General features: G+C 40.3%; 2 protein-coding genes across 10 annotated transcripts in view; one reads left to right on the plus strand and one right to left on the minus strand.

The window, feature by feature from the left end:
• EXOC1L (exocyst complex component 1 like) overlaps positions 1 to 4,127 on the minus strand; it is a 114,538-nt gene extending 110,411 nt beyond the window's left edge. The window contains exon 1 of one of the 3 annotated variants that reach the window (XR_014568117.1): positions 4,017 to 4,127. The gene's annotated coding sequence lies outside the window, so the exon portion shown is untranslated. Of the gene's footprint in view, positions 1 to 2,784; positions 2,883 to 4,016 lie in introns of those variants that run through there. The other 2 variants (XR_014568118.1, XM_083756094.1) reach the window with 2 other exon arrangements.
• CLOCK (clock circadian regulator) overlaps positions 3,714 to 16,745 on the plus strand; it is a 41,257-nt gene continuing 28,225 nt past the window's right edge. Inside the window, exons 1-3 of one of the 7 annotated variants that reach the window (XM_083755580.1) lie at positions 3,962 to 4,189; positions 11,551 to 11,640; positions 13,196 to 13,341. The gene's annotated coding sequence lies outside the window, so the exon portion shown is untranslated. Of the gene's footprint in view, positions 4,190 to 11,550; positions 11,641 to 13,195; positions 13,342 to 16,745 lie in introns of all 7 variants that reach the window. The other 6 variants (XM_083755582.1, XM_083755581.1, XM_083755583.1 and 3 more) reach the window with 6 other exon arrangements.

Here is a 16,745-nt window from a genome sequence, read left to right on the forward strand (position 1 = left end):
AGGTCAGAGTCCTGCCTGCTTACTCTCGAGCAACCGCAACAGCACCTGACAAGTATTCTGAAAGGAATATGACAATAAAGATGACTACAAGATAATTTTTAAACGAATGAATAGTTAGAGAAGCATTGGTGCTGCCGTGTGCCTCGCTTTGGAAAAACAGGCAGGCATGGCCCAGATCAGTTTCTGGGATGGATTATAGCTCAATGAACTCCATGTAAATGTGCCACCCATCTTTCTTTTAAAAGAGGAAGTGGATTTCATGAGCATCCTTCTGTTTCATTTCTTAATGTGGCATGTTCTGCTGTGAATGAAGCTCTACACACTATGGCAAGATGTGATTGAAGCAAGCCTAAATGAAGAATGACACATGAAACAAAAACAAAAAAAGATTCGATGACTGGGTGGTCCATTGAGTAGGCAAGGGCACTAAGAGACTAATTTAACTGAACGTTTACATTGCAGACTAGCAATTTGCACCTACAGGAGCCCTGTCCCACTCTATTTGTCCAAAACCCTGCATCTTCTTGGCAAAGTAATATTGCATGAAGAAAACACTCATTTCCACAAGAGCTAAAGCCAGCCTCATTCCCTACAGACCCTCTCAGGTGTGAAAAGCTGTAGGGTTAGATAGTTCTGCTGCCCTTGGGAGTTCAAGGTGACTGCATGATGACCTGGGAGATGGCATTCTCTGTGGCAGCCCCTAAGTTGTGGGATTCCCTCCCACAGCATTAAGCATATGATAGCACACTGCTTTACCCTGGCCTTTGATATCTGAGATCTGTGTTATCAGGAACCACTCTATTCTTGAGACTGTAGCTCGTTTTCAGAATTTTTAATATTGAATTTAAAATGGTTGTAACCTGCCCTGGGACCTGCTGGTGAAGGGCAGATAATAAATATAATAATATTAATAAATGGCAACTTCTTCTGCTAAACATCTTGGAGCCTACCACCAGTTTATTTAATTCAATGTATTTGTGCTACTCTATACAATAATGAGAATAGCAAAACAATCTTGTACATGCCTATCCAAAAGTAAGTCCTATTTAATTCAATAGGGCCTATTGAATTTCTTCCCATCCCTTCTGGTATAATTAAACCTTCTGGCTTAATTAAAAAGCTACAGTAGTTATGTATATGTTGGTCTTTACACTACTTTTTGTAAACCTTTAACGGCAAAGCTTTTCTACAAAAGGGCATGCTCTTTCTTGGCGTTTGTTTATACAGCTTACATAGCCAACCAATTCTATGTGAAACTAAAACTGTTTTAAGGCTCACCTAGTAAGTTGCTTGGCAACCTCAGTTACAAAACTTATATAGATAAGATAAATGGCATACACTGGGCATTAATTACCTCAAGTCATGTGTGCAGTGGTATTAACACATTCTACAAGGGCTAAATTGTTACCAGTGATATATTTACAAGACCTAACACTTGAACAAGGTATGTCAACTGTGCTTTATTTCTCTGCTGATCTTTCACATAAAGGGGAGAAAATTTCAATTAAAAAACAAAATTCTAGAGCAGTGCCATCTGTTGTGTGTAGAGTCAAAGGAACAGCATTTCAATCATCATTCATAATAAAAATATAGAGGGGATCTAAAGCTGTTTCATAATTGTTTTAAAGAACTTACAGTGAATACATGGCGTTCAAGTTCAGTAGTGAACCATGGCAACCACAGTAATAGACATGAATTGCATTAGATTTCAATATTAACCATGCTTGTAGCTTAACCATAAACTCTAAACCAGGGATAGCCAATGTGGTGCCCTCCAGATGTTGGGGATTTCAGCTCCCATCAGCCCTAGCTACCACGGCCAATAGCTAGGGATGATGGGAATTGTGACCCAAAACAATTGGATAGCACTACATTGCCCCCCTCCCCTTATGCACTGCGAGGGTGTTGTGATTACACCATTCCTGCTCTTCCAAGAAACTCAGTGGTAGATGTTGGATGTTACATTTGCAGAGGAGAATAACGTATACCTGTAGATCTAATGCATCCACACCAGGGTGGTCCAACATGCGGCCCACAAGGCCTTTTTGATGGCCCTCAGCAACATTTGATGTCCCCTGCCCTTGCCCTGTATTCCCAAAGCTGGGTAAATGAGGTGCTGGGCTTAGGGAAGGAGGTTTCGAGTCTTCCTTCCTCCTTCCCAAAGCCTAGGTAGCCGTTTTCAAACTTTGGGAAGACAGCGTGAGAGCTGGGACATCAAATTTTGGCCTCGCTTCCCCTGCATGACAATGAAGTGTGTGGCCTGTGGGTTATGTGTCAAAGTATTATTGCAGCCCACTTGGTATGAAAAGTTGGGCTGCCCTGATGTACACTCTGAAGAGCCCAACTTTGCAGTGTACAGATTGCAGGATAGTCAAACTTGCATGTACTGGCCTCTATACAAATACTATATCTAATAAGGGGATGGTGGGTATGGAGGAAGAGTGGTATGCTAGCATGATTTCTGTTTGTTACGGCATGTAAAATACTGGCATATGTTATGTAGCTGTATAGTGTTATGCATATTAGTTAGTATACTTTTAGAATTCAGCATGCCTGCATGTGTTTTTGCTGCTACATTTCCTTAGCAAGGCTCTTTCACCCTAAATGGGTGGACCAGGAAGAAGTGCAACAAGAAAAGTTTTCAGTCATGCTCACTGCATTTCTGCCAGATTACTCTGCCTACCAAATTTCTGACAGCTATTACAGCTCCTGTCATCCCTGCTGCTCCCAGATGTTGATGAGAGTTGGAAGCCTAACGTTCAGAGGGACAGATAGTCCCCTTACCGTCTGTAATGGAACCTCTCAGAACCAGGCTTCACATCTGAGCAGTGGATTGTATCGAGACATCTCCAAGAATCATAGAATTGTAGAGCTGGAAGGGACTCCAAGGATCATCTAGTCCAGCCCCTGGCAAATGCAGGAATCTCAACTAAAGCATCCATGACAGGTGGCCATCCAACCTCTGCTTAAAAACCTCCAAAGTAGGAGGACTCCCTTTCTTGGGAGTCCGTTCCATGGTGGAACAGCTTACTGTCTGAAAGTCCTTCCAGATGTTTAGCTGGAATCTCCTTTTTTGTAACTTGAATCCATTGAAATGCCATCTTCCTCTTTGTCCAAAAACTCAAGGCTCGGTGATGAGGCAGTCTTGTATTGCTTGACCCTTTTGCCTCACCTGAATTTTTTATTTTTAAAAACCCTCATTCTTTGTGTCAGCTTCTGAAACACTGAACTTTAAATCAGCTTGGGTCCTCGGCGGAGCTGTGATGTTTGCTTTTGTTTTTAAAATAACGACACTGGGCAACATATACGTGGCTTCTGACTGCTGCAAACATGGAACTTGCAGAAGAGCAGGAGTTTACTCAGGAGGAGGCCGGACTGACTTGCAAAGGGACTTGCGCCCATGCTGCTTCCACACTGCAGGTTAAGGGGGAGCTTTTACGTGGCCCCTTCAGTAAAATAAGGTGACAGAAGCCCCCATCCCTCAGCGCCGTCTCTGCGGCAGCAACGACGTAAGAGGCAGAGGACCCTCCTCCAATCCCGCCCATAGTCCCAAATCCTCCCTCGCTGTTCCCCTCCTACAAGGTAATCTGAGGTCACGGAAGCACAGCGAGAACGCCCTGTACTCTTCCGACGCATGCGTAACACATCCCTTCCCTCTCCCCCCCCCCCGCCGCCTCCCGAAGGTTTCCGTGGCGCATGCGCAGCGAAGCAGCGGCCCGCTCCCTGACGAAGAAGGGGAATCACCGTCGACTCCCCATCTATGCGCGCGGTAGTAATGCGCATGCTTAGTACTGACCAGGGAAGCACAGGAGCCTGGGCCGGCTCAGGCTCTTGGCAAGCCGATATACCGCTGCAGCTTGCTTGGTGTCCCTTACCACCGGCGCACGCGCAGTACGGCCAAGGCTCCTCCGGGCTCGGCGGCTGATTCCGCGGCTTGTTTTGCCGGTAAGCGCGAGGGCGGCGCATGCGCGGTGGCGGAGGAAGACCTTAGGGCCTGGCGGGTTGTGGCTGCTTACTTGAGAAGCGGGGGCGAGCGATCCGTGTCGCGGCAGTGGGCTGAAGAAGAAGAAGAGGAGCGCGAAGGGAGGCGGCAGGCTGGCAGGGAAGCTCGGTAAGGAGGATACGCCAGCGAGCCGCGGCCGCCGGCCTTGAGGGGGCCTCGCGGAGTCCTGCTGGCGAGTGGGCTGAGGTAAACTTTGACAGGCGGCGGGCGCGACGGCGGGTTGGGTCGCTGGCGCAGGTCTATGATCTCAGTGTCTCTGCCCCCCCCCCCCGTCTCCCGACCCTGCCGCCAGTTGAGGGCTTCGCGTGACCCGCTGCCGGGGACGATTCAGGCCCTCAGGGGCTGGCCGGGAATTGGGGGACAGCCTGAGGGGCCGCTCCCCCATCTTCCTCCGACTCCCACCCCCGAACCCGGGCACCGTGGCGAGGCGGAGACGGGGCAGCTCCGGTGTTTCATAACCGAGGCGGGAGGGGGCTGTGAGGGGCCTTGGCTGCGCCCATCCCGCTCTCCGGGTTGCGCCCGGCGTCTCCGGTTTATTAAAGCCGCGCCAGGAGAGGCACCGGTTTGGGGTATCCCTTATACAAGCGGCGCCGTTTTGGTCCTGTCAGAAAGCTGCCCTTCCCCGCCCTGCGAGCCCGGAGCGCGAAGAGGCATTTTCCTTTTTCTCTTTTCCTCCTGCAGCGGCCCTGAACCTTATTTGAATACTGATGATGCAGGCGGGGAGGGGTTTCCTCGCCTCTCTGGAGCCGCTTGCTTAGGAGCGAATCTAGGGCATTAGATCAAGTTGGAGCGCCCACGTACTTTCGTTTATTTTGCCGAGATCAGGACCCTGCCCCTTTCTTTAGAGCAAAGGGGAGAATGCTGATTTGTCAAGCCCGCTTCAAAGGTGCCAGCTGGTTTCATTTGGTAGCCAGGAATGCAATCTGACTTTTTGGTGTCGTTGGTTTCTTAGGTCTCTGGCTCAGTTTCTACTAAAACGTTACCCTTCAAAAATATCTAATTTAGCAGAAAGTGGAAAGTCAGCACGCAATGATTTCTTAATGTGCTTTTTGTTAAGTAACATGAAAGAAAGGCTGCAAGCCTAAGCATACCGCTGGTAAATCTTGTTTAACTCTGCAAGATTTCCGAGTAACCATGCTGATGATGGTGCCGATGTATTGTGCACTTGCAGACAAGGTTTTGTTCTGGTCGGTAGCACTTGTAGCACTCCTTGAGTGAAGGACACCATAAGTGACAGGACAGATTGTTAGACTGTAGCAATGTGCGTAACTCCATACATGGCATTTTATAAGTGATCCTACTTGCTTTCTGTGTGCACATAATGGCATATATATATATATATATATATATATATATATATATATATAGTAACCTTGACTTTGTGAGTGGAGTAGATGTGCTAGAATAAATAGTTCTCTAGTATCTACTTAGGAAGAATAGATTGCAGCTTAAATAAACCTTGAAGTTGACCATTCAGTCTAGAGTGAGTGAAAGTTGCTTGTCAGACTCTCAGCTCAAATGGCCTTTGCTGCACAGTTTCTTGGGTTGGCAACACTTTTTATAGACCATAAATTGCCCACATTGCTGCTTTATAGAACACAGTGCTTGTGTTTATTATACCTGTGCCCCACTTTTATATCAGAAAGCTCATGTACTTCCCATAAGCCTTCTGTATAGGTACAGATCATGTCTACACACTAGTTTCAGCAATGTTAAACCAGTGTTCCATTACCTGCCAAAGGCTCTTTCAGTATCCTATCATTTAAGACAAGAATAGTTTAGCTATCTTCATCAAAAAGAAGGGATTCACACAAATGAAAAAATTGCATGGTCTGTTTCCTTGCCACCATGTTCTTCTGGATTGTTGTTGTTAAACAGAATTGAAACACCAGAATGATGTCTTACTTTGTGGTATGATGCTGAAGTGGCATGCCAACTTTGTAACCACTCCCAAATAAATAAATAATAGTACAGTAACATTTATTTATTTATTTATTTATTTATTTATTTATTTATTTATTTATTTAATGTGTATGCCACCCTATACTTGTATATTTCAGGACGGTTCACAATGCTATGTTACTAGTTAAAAAGTTATAGTTGTACAATCCTTCCTTACTCACACATTAAATCAGACTTGCAATGATAACTGCAAAATTGCAAATAGACTTAGACTGTTACCTCTAGGTGAGTGGGATAGAGTTGTCCATGCACCTATTTATACAACTCTGTACTGTATGTATACTACAGTATATGCGGGTGGCTCATCTGACTTTCTTACAGACTTAAAAGAGCTACAGAGAAACCTTTAAAATATAGACATATGGTATACAGGACTGCAGTTATCTCTTTTACCCTTTCATACTTAGTCTGGAAGGAATACCTTCCTGTTCAGCATTGCCTTCAGTGGAGGAAGCCAGAAGGGCTGGTGCCTAGGCTGTGTTGTGATAAGAAGCACAACCTGCTTTCTCTTCTTCCCTGTTTGGTGCATGCCCACATCAGAACTTGATGAAATGATAGTGCAGTGCAGGTTGACAAAGTAGGCAGGAGAATTGCAGGCATAGCAGAACCTCAGTGAACACTTGGATCATTTATGCACAAAATGCATTATCACTGGCCTATGACAGCTTTGTATTTAAATAAAAACCACAGGGATGTATGTACTTTATTCTGGACTGCTGTTAACAGAGGGTTTTTTTCTGTTTTCTGATTTTTTAAATCAGCTGTCCAAAAAAACACAGGTCTATATAACCAAAATAAGTTTATATAACTGCAGTCCTAAACTAGGTAAAGGTAAAGGGACCCCTGACCATTAAGTCCAGTCGTGGCCGACTCTGGGGTTGCGGCACTCATCTTGCTTTATTGGCCAAGGGATCTGGCGTCCAGCTTCCGGGTCATGTGGCCAGCATGACTAAGCTGCTTCTGGTGAACCAGAGCAACACATGGAAATGCTGATTACCTTCCCGCCAAAGCGGTACCTATTTATCTACTTGCACTTTGATGTGCTTTGGAACTGCTAGGTTGGCAGTTAGGCAGTCCTAAACTACCTAGCAGTAAATCCTATTGGATTCAGTGAGGCTTACTCCTAAATCATTGGGGTTAGGATTGCCTCAATTATGAAACAATAGATCTTCTGTAATGGAAATAAGCATTCTTTTGATACTACTTATTGCCTGAAATGGAATAGTTTGGTGGAGGCAAATCAGTCAATACCAGTGATGGTATATCCTACCTATCTCAATCTTGAATGGGTTAGATGTTTGTAGGGCTTTTATAACCAAATGAAGGTGAGTAGGACAGAACTTGTAATATCTTGATGATTTCTGAACTGAGGTGGTTAGTTTCAGGACACCCCCACCCCCCAAATCTTTAAAGATTTGTATTAAATGCATGCTGGTGAGATGAGGATTAGTGATGTGGCCTCACTTTTCATGTTTTGAAATATAAGGAACAAAATATGGATTTGCGTTATTTCTGTGGGTTTAGAAGTAGTTTCAGTTCTTCATTTGTTATCCATTGTGCTTATGTCATTTCCCATTCGTATAGTACATACAGTCCTTTTAGTCTCTGACCAAATCTACTTAATTATAGGAAATTTGCCACTTCCTGTTTCTATTATTATTATTAACAAAATGTAACAGTGGGATTCCCCATTTCTAAAGGACAGAAATGTTTGATATAGCCCATTTCATATGGAAATATAACATACGCATGAGAAACATAGGTTTGCAATTGGGTAAAGACATATGCAGGGTCCTTAAACATAATTGATTTATTATATTGCCATTTGATTGCAATTTTAAAAAATCAGTTGAAAACATATACAGAACAAGTCGTTCTGGGAGAGCCTATTAAAACTGTTTGAATTATGAAAGTAGATTTTTAGAATTATTTCCTCCAATTTCATCAATTTGGATAATTAGGCCTGGTCCTAGTTTATCTCAAATATTACTGTATGTGCAAATAATTGTTATACTAGTGACATCTCAGTGGTTAACATTGCAGTTATGTCCCTTATTGTAAACTGTGTTTCAGACAATTACCCTTAGTTAAATATTTTCTTAAAAGGTCATACTTAGTACAACTTTGAAGGTGTTTTAAGTTTTTTTTTATCTTTAAAGCACAATAAAAACATACTGAGTGCCAGGCCTTTCAGTATTATAAAGAGGTAACACTTTATCTAGAATATAAGCACTATCAATATTTTTATACTGTTAGCCTTAGAGGTCCAATAGTGCAGAAGTTCATTGAGTATTATATGTGTATCATTGCTAACTAGGGTTCTTTGCTTACAAGGTTTTGCAAAACCTTTTCAAGCTCTGATCAGGATGCACTCCAATTAGTATTCATCATGTCTAATGCTGTTAACTGCCCTGGGATATAGGCTATGAAAGGCAGCATATAAATGCTCTAAATAAATAACTATAGGTAAGCAAGAAAGGATTCACAACACACCAAAAAAGAGAAGGAAAGAGGGGGAAAGAGCTGGAGTCTTTGACTTTTTGAACTTTTACATGTTTAAGAGATTATACTTGCACTGGGCAAGTGTGTAAGTTTCTTTGCCTAATTTTGTCTACATTTCCCTGCTACGAGGAACATTAAAGCAACTGAACAAATCATTATTAACTTGTTAAGTGTTTAAAAGTTTGAAATGAACAGTAGTAAAGTAGTAAGTCTCAACTTCCAGGAGGGATGTGAAGGAGAATAAAGATGTTAAAAGTGACACAGAAATTCTGACTTGGAAAACAACAAGGTGAAATTGCAGGAATGGTGGAAGAGTTCTTAACAAAACAATTACAATGTTAAAAACAAGTAAAACAATAAAGCTGCTTCAATCAAAGCAGAATTGTGTGAAGTTCCTGTTTTCTTAAGCCACACTTTCATATGATGTCCAATTTGGGAAAATGTCCAGATCATAGAATCATAGAATCATAGAACTGTAGAGTTGGAAGGGACCCTGAGGATCATCTAGTCCATGTCCCTCCAAACCAAGTTATCAAACCAAGATCATCTCTCCTATTTCGTTTTATAGATTTGTTTTAAGAGATTAAATAGCACCATTAACAAAAATAATACAAACACCAATTGTATGATTATATTGTTGGAATCTGTTCGGAGACCTTATGATGAAGGTTGGAGAATAAATCTTATGAATGAATGAATGAATGAATGAATACATAAATAAGATAAATAGTTGTCACAACGGGCAGATAGAATAGCTGTTGCCAGTTTGCTCTTCACTGTGACATGTGTCTTAGAAGTTAAGTCCAAGGATCAAATGCTGCCATCCATCACTATCACGTTCTCAGGACTCTTCCAAGGCCACACCACCCCCATCCTGCTTTATGCCCCTCTTGCATATTTCTGCCCGGTTACAGTGTGTTATTAGACTGTGATAATGCCTCCCTCTTGCTTGTATGGAGGATGAAGAGATGTGTGCATACAAATCTCCAACTCGTACATGGTTGAAATGCAGCCTTTGGTACAAATGTAAGAGTCATAACTATTGCTCTGTCTGCTTTTGCCACAAACTCAACCTATTATTATTATTATTATTATTATTATTATTATTATTATTGCCTCTTTTCCTGCCCAACACTGACGTGAGGTTGGATATGAGGGAATGTGGCCTTGGGCTGAAAAAGGTTCCTCATTCCTGACTATTATAGTTGTCACAGCATGACATTTTTTGGACTCCAAAGAATATTCTAGAAACTTGCTGGTCTTGTACCCAGCACTGAACAGTTCCAGATCACATTTAGCCACCACAGATTCCCTGCTGAGGTGAGAGAGACATCACTTCTGCCTTCTCTCTTGATGGAAGCCTTTCATGAATATCTGTGGGTGAGACAGGAATGTTGCTGAGTTCCATGGAATTCCTTTCTCTCTGCGCAATGGTGGACGAAATGCTTGAGAGCTGTGATGTTTCACCTGAAGCCTTATAGGCACTTTTTCTTAGACAAGTGATTAATAGAATGCTGTATTTATAAAAATGCTTATTAATGCAGCATTTGTCAAAAATGTGTGAGAGAATAAGATGGTGACTCTGTTGTTAAAGTGCTGAATTGTAAATGAGTAGGTGTTTTTTTTAGTGAACATTGAAGGTCCTTGTAGTGAAAGATGTTTGATATTGCAATAGATCAGATGCTGCAATTGATTGTGCTGTTCATTTTTAAAAAATATATTTTGAGTGGTGTACTTTTTATTGTTTGAATTGGTGATGTCTTTTGGCTAAGCAATAAAAGACATGACAGGCCAAGACCCAGAACTAGATATCAACAATCTCATTTCATGATGATTAAGCCAGTATTGCAATATGAGGAGCTCTAATGATTTCAAACTTTGATGATCAAGAACCATTGTTTATTTTCAGTCTAGTTCAGTTGATAATACCACTAGGTTTTGCTTTTCTCACCTTAGTGGGCTAGCTTCTGAATATATTTGCTGTGCCAGGACTGTAGCAGTTGGAAAAGCTGTAAATTCTTCATCCGTAAGCTGTTAAAGCTGTGGAAGTTGAGAGTATATCCCACTGAAGTGTCATAAGTTTGAGACAGTAATAACTGTGGATTGCATCCAACCAAGTCCTATTCGGAGTAGACCTATAAAAATTACTGGGGCTATGTTAGTCATGTTCATTCATTTCTGTGGACCTATTCTGAGTAGGGCTAACACTAGATATAACCATATGTAACGGAGCTGTACTGCAAAGCACATGCAAAAGACTCCAGTCAAATAACTGGCAATCTTTAGCACTACGTATTCAGAATTTGTGGGAATGAAGTTTTGATACCAGTTATTGTTGGTGCAGATAAGCCTTTTCAGGGACTCTTTGAAACAAGAGGGGGGAACCTGGTTTTTCCACTAGCTTTGTTACTGTTGTCAAATATAGTAAAAATAATCTTTCAGGTTACCATAGTTCATTAATTCATAATTAGATTTATCTTCTGCATTTTCTCCAAGGAGCATGAAGTTTTTAAGTTCGTCACAGTGCTTATTTGTTAGTATTCAGATGTTTAATAAATGCTATCTTTAAAAATTAAGTACTAGTAAGTAGTAAGGAAAAATTAACAAGATTCAAACATTCATTAGTGATCATTTGAATCTTAGGGCAACAAAATAAGATATTTTTAAACATGAATGTGGTGTATTACATCTATGCCAATCCCACTAATGCTGTTATTTTGCTTACTTTAAAATGGCGGGTAGTGGGAACATGTAGAATATCATTGTAGCATTCCTGTAGCATTCTGCCTACCAGCTTGTCCCATTCTACATTTTTCTGTAGCGGGTTGTTGAATAATATAATAAATCTAACGTTCTCACAAAAGAAATTACAAATTCAATTTGAAATTAAAGTAAAAGTTTTTAAACATTACTAGTTTTGAAGAACTGGAGTACTGCTTTATTCATATTCTTGTCAAGGTATCAGTTACATTATAAGGATATTTGTTATGTTATAGAAAATAATTTTGTTGTAGATTTTAAGAAATATATATTTAGTTTAAAAAGTTATACATTGTTTCATTCCATCTCCAATAATTCTGTAGATCAGACATTGGCCTGGTTCACATGGGTGGCATGGCAGCTGGTGCCCCCTGGTTCACATCTAGCTCTCTCACCAACCAGAGGATAATGAAGTAACCTTCTGCATTGTGTTGTTATGATAGGTCTGGTGCAAGGCAAGGCATAAACTGTGCTATAGAGCCGAGCTGTATTGCTTCAGCAAATGTCAATCTGAGATCTGGCCCTATGTAGAAATAGCAGCTGCATTCCTGTTACTAGTCCCACCCTCACTTTTCATGTAAAGGACTCTAGCCTGCTCCATCAGTAAACAGTAAGCCCACAACTTATGTAGGGGTTATGTTCTGGGGATTGCACCTAAATCCCAAATCATGTACAATCAAAACACATTGGGTTCAGTGGTGGATGAGATTCCCAAAGTCATTTCCTCTGAAACTCCACCTTCTTTTAATTTTTTGCTGTGCATGTAAAGCTGAATGCACACAAGTTGAATGCATGTATGTTCAGCTCACTGCAGTACATCTTCCAGCTGGAAGACACTGGTACTGCATGCTTATCTGATGGAAGTGCTTTCTGGGGCTGCTCTTGTGTGCCCTCCCTCTTCGGCTTCAGAGTGTTTAGTCTCAAACAAGTAGGGGAATCCAATTGACGTCTTGTGTGGGAAAATGATTGCTTGTGCGCCTCTAAAAATGGACCTGTGTTAAGAGAGCATAGTTGCAAGGCTTTCAGGATTTCCACATCTGGGGAAGCATTTTATTAACAATCTGCTTTATGGTTGCGTAGGATATCCTGTTTAATTTGGCTTTCATTTAGCATGGGGCTCAGAGCCAAAGAACTTCACAGCATTTTTGTGCAGTTTGGGACACTGTGGCCTGGTATATGTGTTATGTAGTAGTTCCCCAAGCTGCATGGCAAATAGAGTTTTGACACTGAGGAATACTTTTCAAAAATAATTCATAACATGGCATAAGGGTTTGCAGTTCAAAACAAAATAAAAAACCAGAATCCCACTGAGCCCAAAGGAGCTCTTTGTAATCTGGCCATTGTTTGTTAATAACTGAGAGACTGGCAACACAGTACATTCACTTAGAAGTACTGTATCATTGTATTCAATAAGGGTTATTCCCAGGTGAGGGTGCATAGGAGTTCCACTATATGAAAGATAGTTTTTAACTCAATATTGTGTGTGTGTGTGTGTGTGTGTGTAATCGTTGTTTTTAAAAAATGAGTATGCTTCTTAATAAAGATCTGTTTTGCAATTTGCAAAATCTAGAGTGTCTTCACTAGAAGTCTTACTATAAAGGAAACCCCAAGAGAGGATACTATTAGAAAATGTTAAGGGGGGATTTGAATACAAAGAAAGAATGGTTGTATATTTCAGTCTGTTTGAACTTTTTGTACTTCTTGAACTTGAGAGACACATTGTGTACTTTATGGATCCCACATAAATGTAACAGAATTTTATGTTCTTGTTAGAGGTATTGAGCATCAGATGCCAACTTTGTTCATAGGGGTCAGGAATGTCACCTTATGCATGACCTTGGAAGAAAGCATGGTTTGTTTCATTATTAGGTTATTAGGCATAAACGGAAACTTAATCCGTATATGATATTTAAAGTAGTACATCCTGGCAAAACTCAAGGTGCTACCTGAAAAATCTGTTATTTGCAGCAAAAGTTATCACCATATACTGAAAAATCTAAGGGGTCTTTCTTGGTATCAGAATGGACAAAGACGCTGAGGGTAGCTGTTATAACCAAGCTGACTGGTCTAATACATAGGCAAGAAGGAATAACAACTTGGTGCTTTATGATTATGTAAGTTGTCATCTGGTATTTACAATGAACTATATTTGAGTATTTTATATTTTTACATTTAAAAAATACTATGTTCTCTTCAGTGGGTATCTTTGAATGGTCACTGTTCTTCCTATGTCAGCTTTTATTAGAGCCATTCAGCTTGGCTAAATCAACTTTGTCAGGTCTATTAGAATGCTATTCAGTTGCTCATTTTATGTAGACTATCAGACTGAAATTATTGGCTACTATTGTTTGTTTTGTTTACTCTAGTCATTCTAGCTTAAGTTTTCAGTGTATTCATAAGCATCAAAAATATTCTAATGACTCCTTGTATTTTATTTCTATGACTTAAAAATTGTATTAAAAAAAATATCTAAACTGTTTAATGTGTGACCTCAATACAAGCTATGTGAACAAACCAGATTTGCAAACAAGTGCTCTAAAGTTACTTCCACTCACAAACAAAAATACTGGTTTTACTCCCTATGCATTCTTGTATCAGTTTTTGAGGTCAACAGAAAAAAATAAGTCAATGGTTGTAAAACTCCCCCTTTTGGTTGTCTAGAAGTGGTTCTTATGTGTCACAGGTGACTATAAGCATAGTATAAATGCATAAAGTAAAAGTATTGGGCAAAATTTAACATTAGATGAGTAGGGATGGATGGAACAGTCATAGTCCAGTTCATGTCCCTTGAACACGAGTAGTCTAGTAAGTCTGTTCCTTTGAATGGCCATGCAGATTTATTTGGCTCTTTTTTTTCTTTAAAAAAACCAGTTACAGCTGTTTAGAGCAGCTAGAAAGTGTTGTGCTTGCTACACTCATTGATAAGATATGAGTAAAAAGCTCCTGGAAGAGGCAGCGCATTATGATGTGCCACCATTTCCTGGGTGATTCTACAGCGCAAAGATGGTTACCTGCCTTGCAGTAATGAGTGCATAAAACATAATTTATTTCTGAAGACTCAAGCACCAAAAAAAAAAAAAAAAAAAAAAAATGTTCTGAAACTCACAAGTATAAAGAGGTAAACTGTATAGTGCATGATGGCCAACCAAATTATGGTTTTTACTCTTATCATTTGCTTGATAACTAAAACTTGCTCTAATATTTTGTGTCTTGCCTGGTGTTATATAGTGGCCATATCTCGTTAAAAGTATTACCCTACCCACATGGCGTTTACAAGTGCACATGTACCTGCAGAGAATTTCCCTGACACACACAGGCCCCCTCCCCAGGATATATGCCATCCGTTAAAGTTCCCTCATTATTAAAATTTGGTTGCACTAGAGATCATTTCATTTCATTCTTTATTTCATCGATTATACAGAGAAATGGAAAGAATCATCTGTATTATATGTGTACCTGTTCAAGGAGGGGGTGTTGGGGGGAAGTTTGATATGAATGAGGAGGAACAGGTTTGCAATGGAACCCCAGAAGGTTAGTGAAACATTTTAGTATCATAATACCTTTATTAACTGAATATCACCAAGCAATGAGCTATCTTATAAGTTTCACATAATTCTTCCCTGGTTTGAAGTTCAATAGAGGCAAGGGAGGGAAGAAGAGAGAAAGATATGCCTAATAAGAAACATGGCATAAGCCTCTTCTGTAATGTATGCATCTGTAATGTGACTTTCTTAAGGAAACTCAGGAAGCTGCTTGAAGACCTTAAGTTTGTGCAGTTCAGAATATCTGACTTACATATCTGTATTTTGTCCTATACCAGCAACATAATTTTCCTCTGCTCATTCTGCTCTGCATAAGTCATATGGTCTCTTTTCTTTAACATCTAGTCTATTAATGTTTGCTTTTAATTTCAGAAGTCTTTCTAAGCGTTTTTTAAACATTCTCTTCCACCCTCCCTGCCCCTGGTTATAAGGATAGGTCAGGATTCAAAGAACTGTGAAAATAGCTTCATGTGCCCAGAATGGTTTTGGATTTGTTTCCCAGACAGCAGCCATGTCTCCCCCTTAAAGCCTAATGGTAAACCACATTTGAAATTAAAAGGGAGCTTTCTGCTCAAAATGGGGAGGGAAGCTTAAAAATCCCATTAGGTTAGCACAACCCCTAGAATAGCTGTTTGGGTGTCTGGCATAATAATACAAAGTCTAGGCATTGTAAGTGAGAGTAAAACACAGGTTTAAAGGCTACCAGTACTGGATGCAAATACTTGCGTCATTTATTATCCCCCACCCCGGACTTGTGTAATGTTTGGCAGAATATTCATATTCTCAAAAGTTTAAAAACACAAGCTTCATGTTACAACGTCCGCAGTCTAGATTTCAAAAGACTTCTTTGCGCATTTTAGTGGATACTCTGCCCAAAAGAAGAAGAAGAAGAAGAAGAAGAAGAAAAACAATTCAAATGGGAGATAAGGGTTTAACCACCTTCACAGGAAAAGTAGGTCAATAGGACACTAGGCTATTAGGCCAGAAAGACACAAGCAGGTTCTCTGAGTCATGCTTCACTTTGCTTTTCCTCCCCACTCCTTCTTCTGGCAGATTGCTTTTCTTTGTATTTAGTTCTTGCTCTTTTTAGTTACTTTTAAAAACAAGTAATCGTTATTGTCTGTGTAGCTCTACTGGCAAGAGGATATATTAATCTTCTAAAAGAAAGTTCCATGTTCTCTCAGTATGATTTGCTTCTTGGAAATGATCTAAAAATACCAGTTAGGAGGGAGGGAGTTCTACAACTGAAGAAGCTTTTCCAGGACTCCTTTCAGCTGATAGGGGAAGAGAATGGAATGGCCAGAACAAGGGCAGTATTTCCTGCTTGGAAATAGGCAGTGAGTGGGATGGAGGAGGAGAATTGAATGTAGAGATATTTTCCCCAGTTCCCAAGATCTTGGACTGTTTTGCATTTTGAGAGCAGCAAAACGTTTAAACCTCTGGAGTAATATGTTAGTCTGTATGTTTGAGGGATTTTCTTTTGCATCCTGCCCATTCTGGAGAACCAATGTGTTAACGTAATGTTGGGGTTTAGAACAGAAGATGCATATGGCATGTTTACATTCTTTCGGGCAACAGGAACAAAATAAGCCTGTGCTAGCTTGTGCTGTGCAGATACCAATATTGCGGTTGCAGTCATTGACAGTGTGAAGTTAACAATTGTTGGTTAAGCACTGTACCGATTGCATGAGTACACCAGCGGGCACCCAGTAGTTTATTTCTTTATTTAAATATTTATAAACTGCAATTTCATAGATAATATAAAGCAGCATACAAAATAAAGACAATGCTACAGTAAGAACAGTTAAATCACGGATAGCATATCAGTAAGAACTGACTGGTAAAGAAAATAACATTGCAGTTATTTATTTGAACATACTTTTTGAAATTTATTTAAATATTATTAAACTGCACTTTAATAGAAAGTATAACATATATAATATTAATGATACATTACAGTATTAAGCTGCATGCTG

This window comes from Podarcis gaigeae (assembly GCF_964106915.1).
Source record: "Podarcis gaigeae genome assembly, chromosome: 9".
Lineage (NCBI taxonomy): Eukaryota > Metazoa > Chordata > Lepidosauria > Squamata > Lacertidae > Podarcis > Podarcis gaigeae.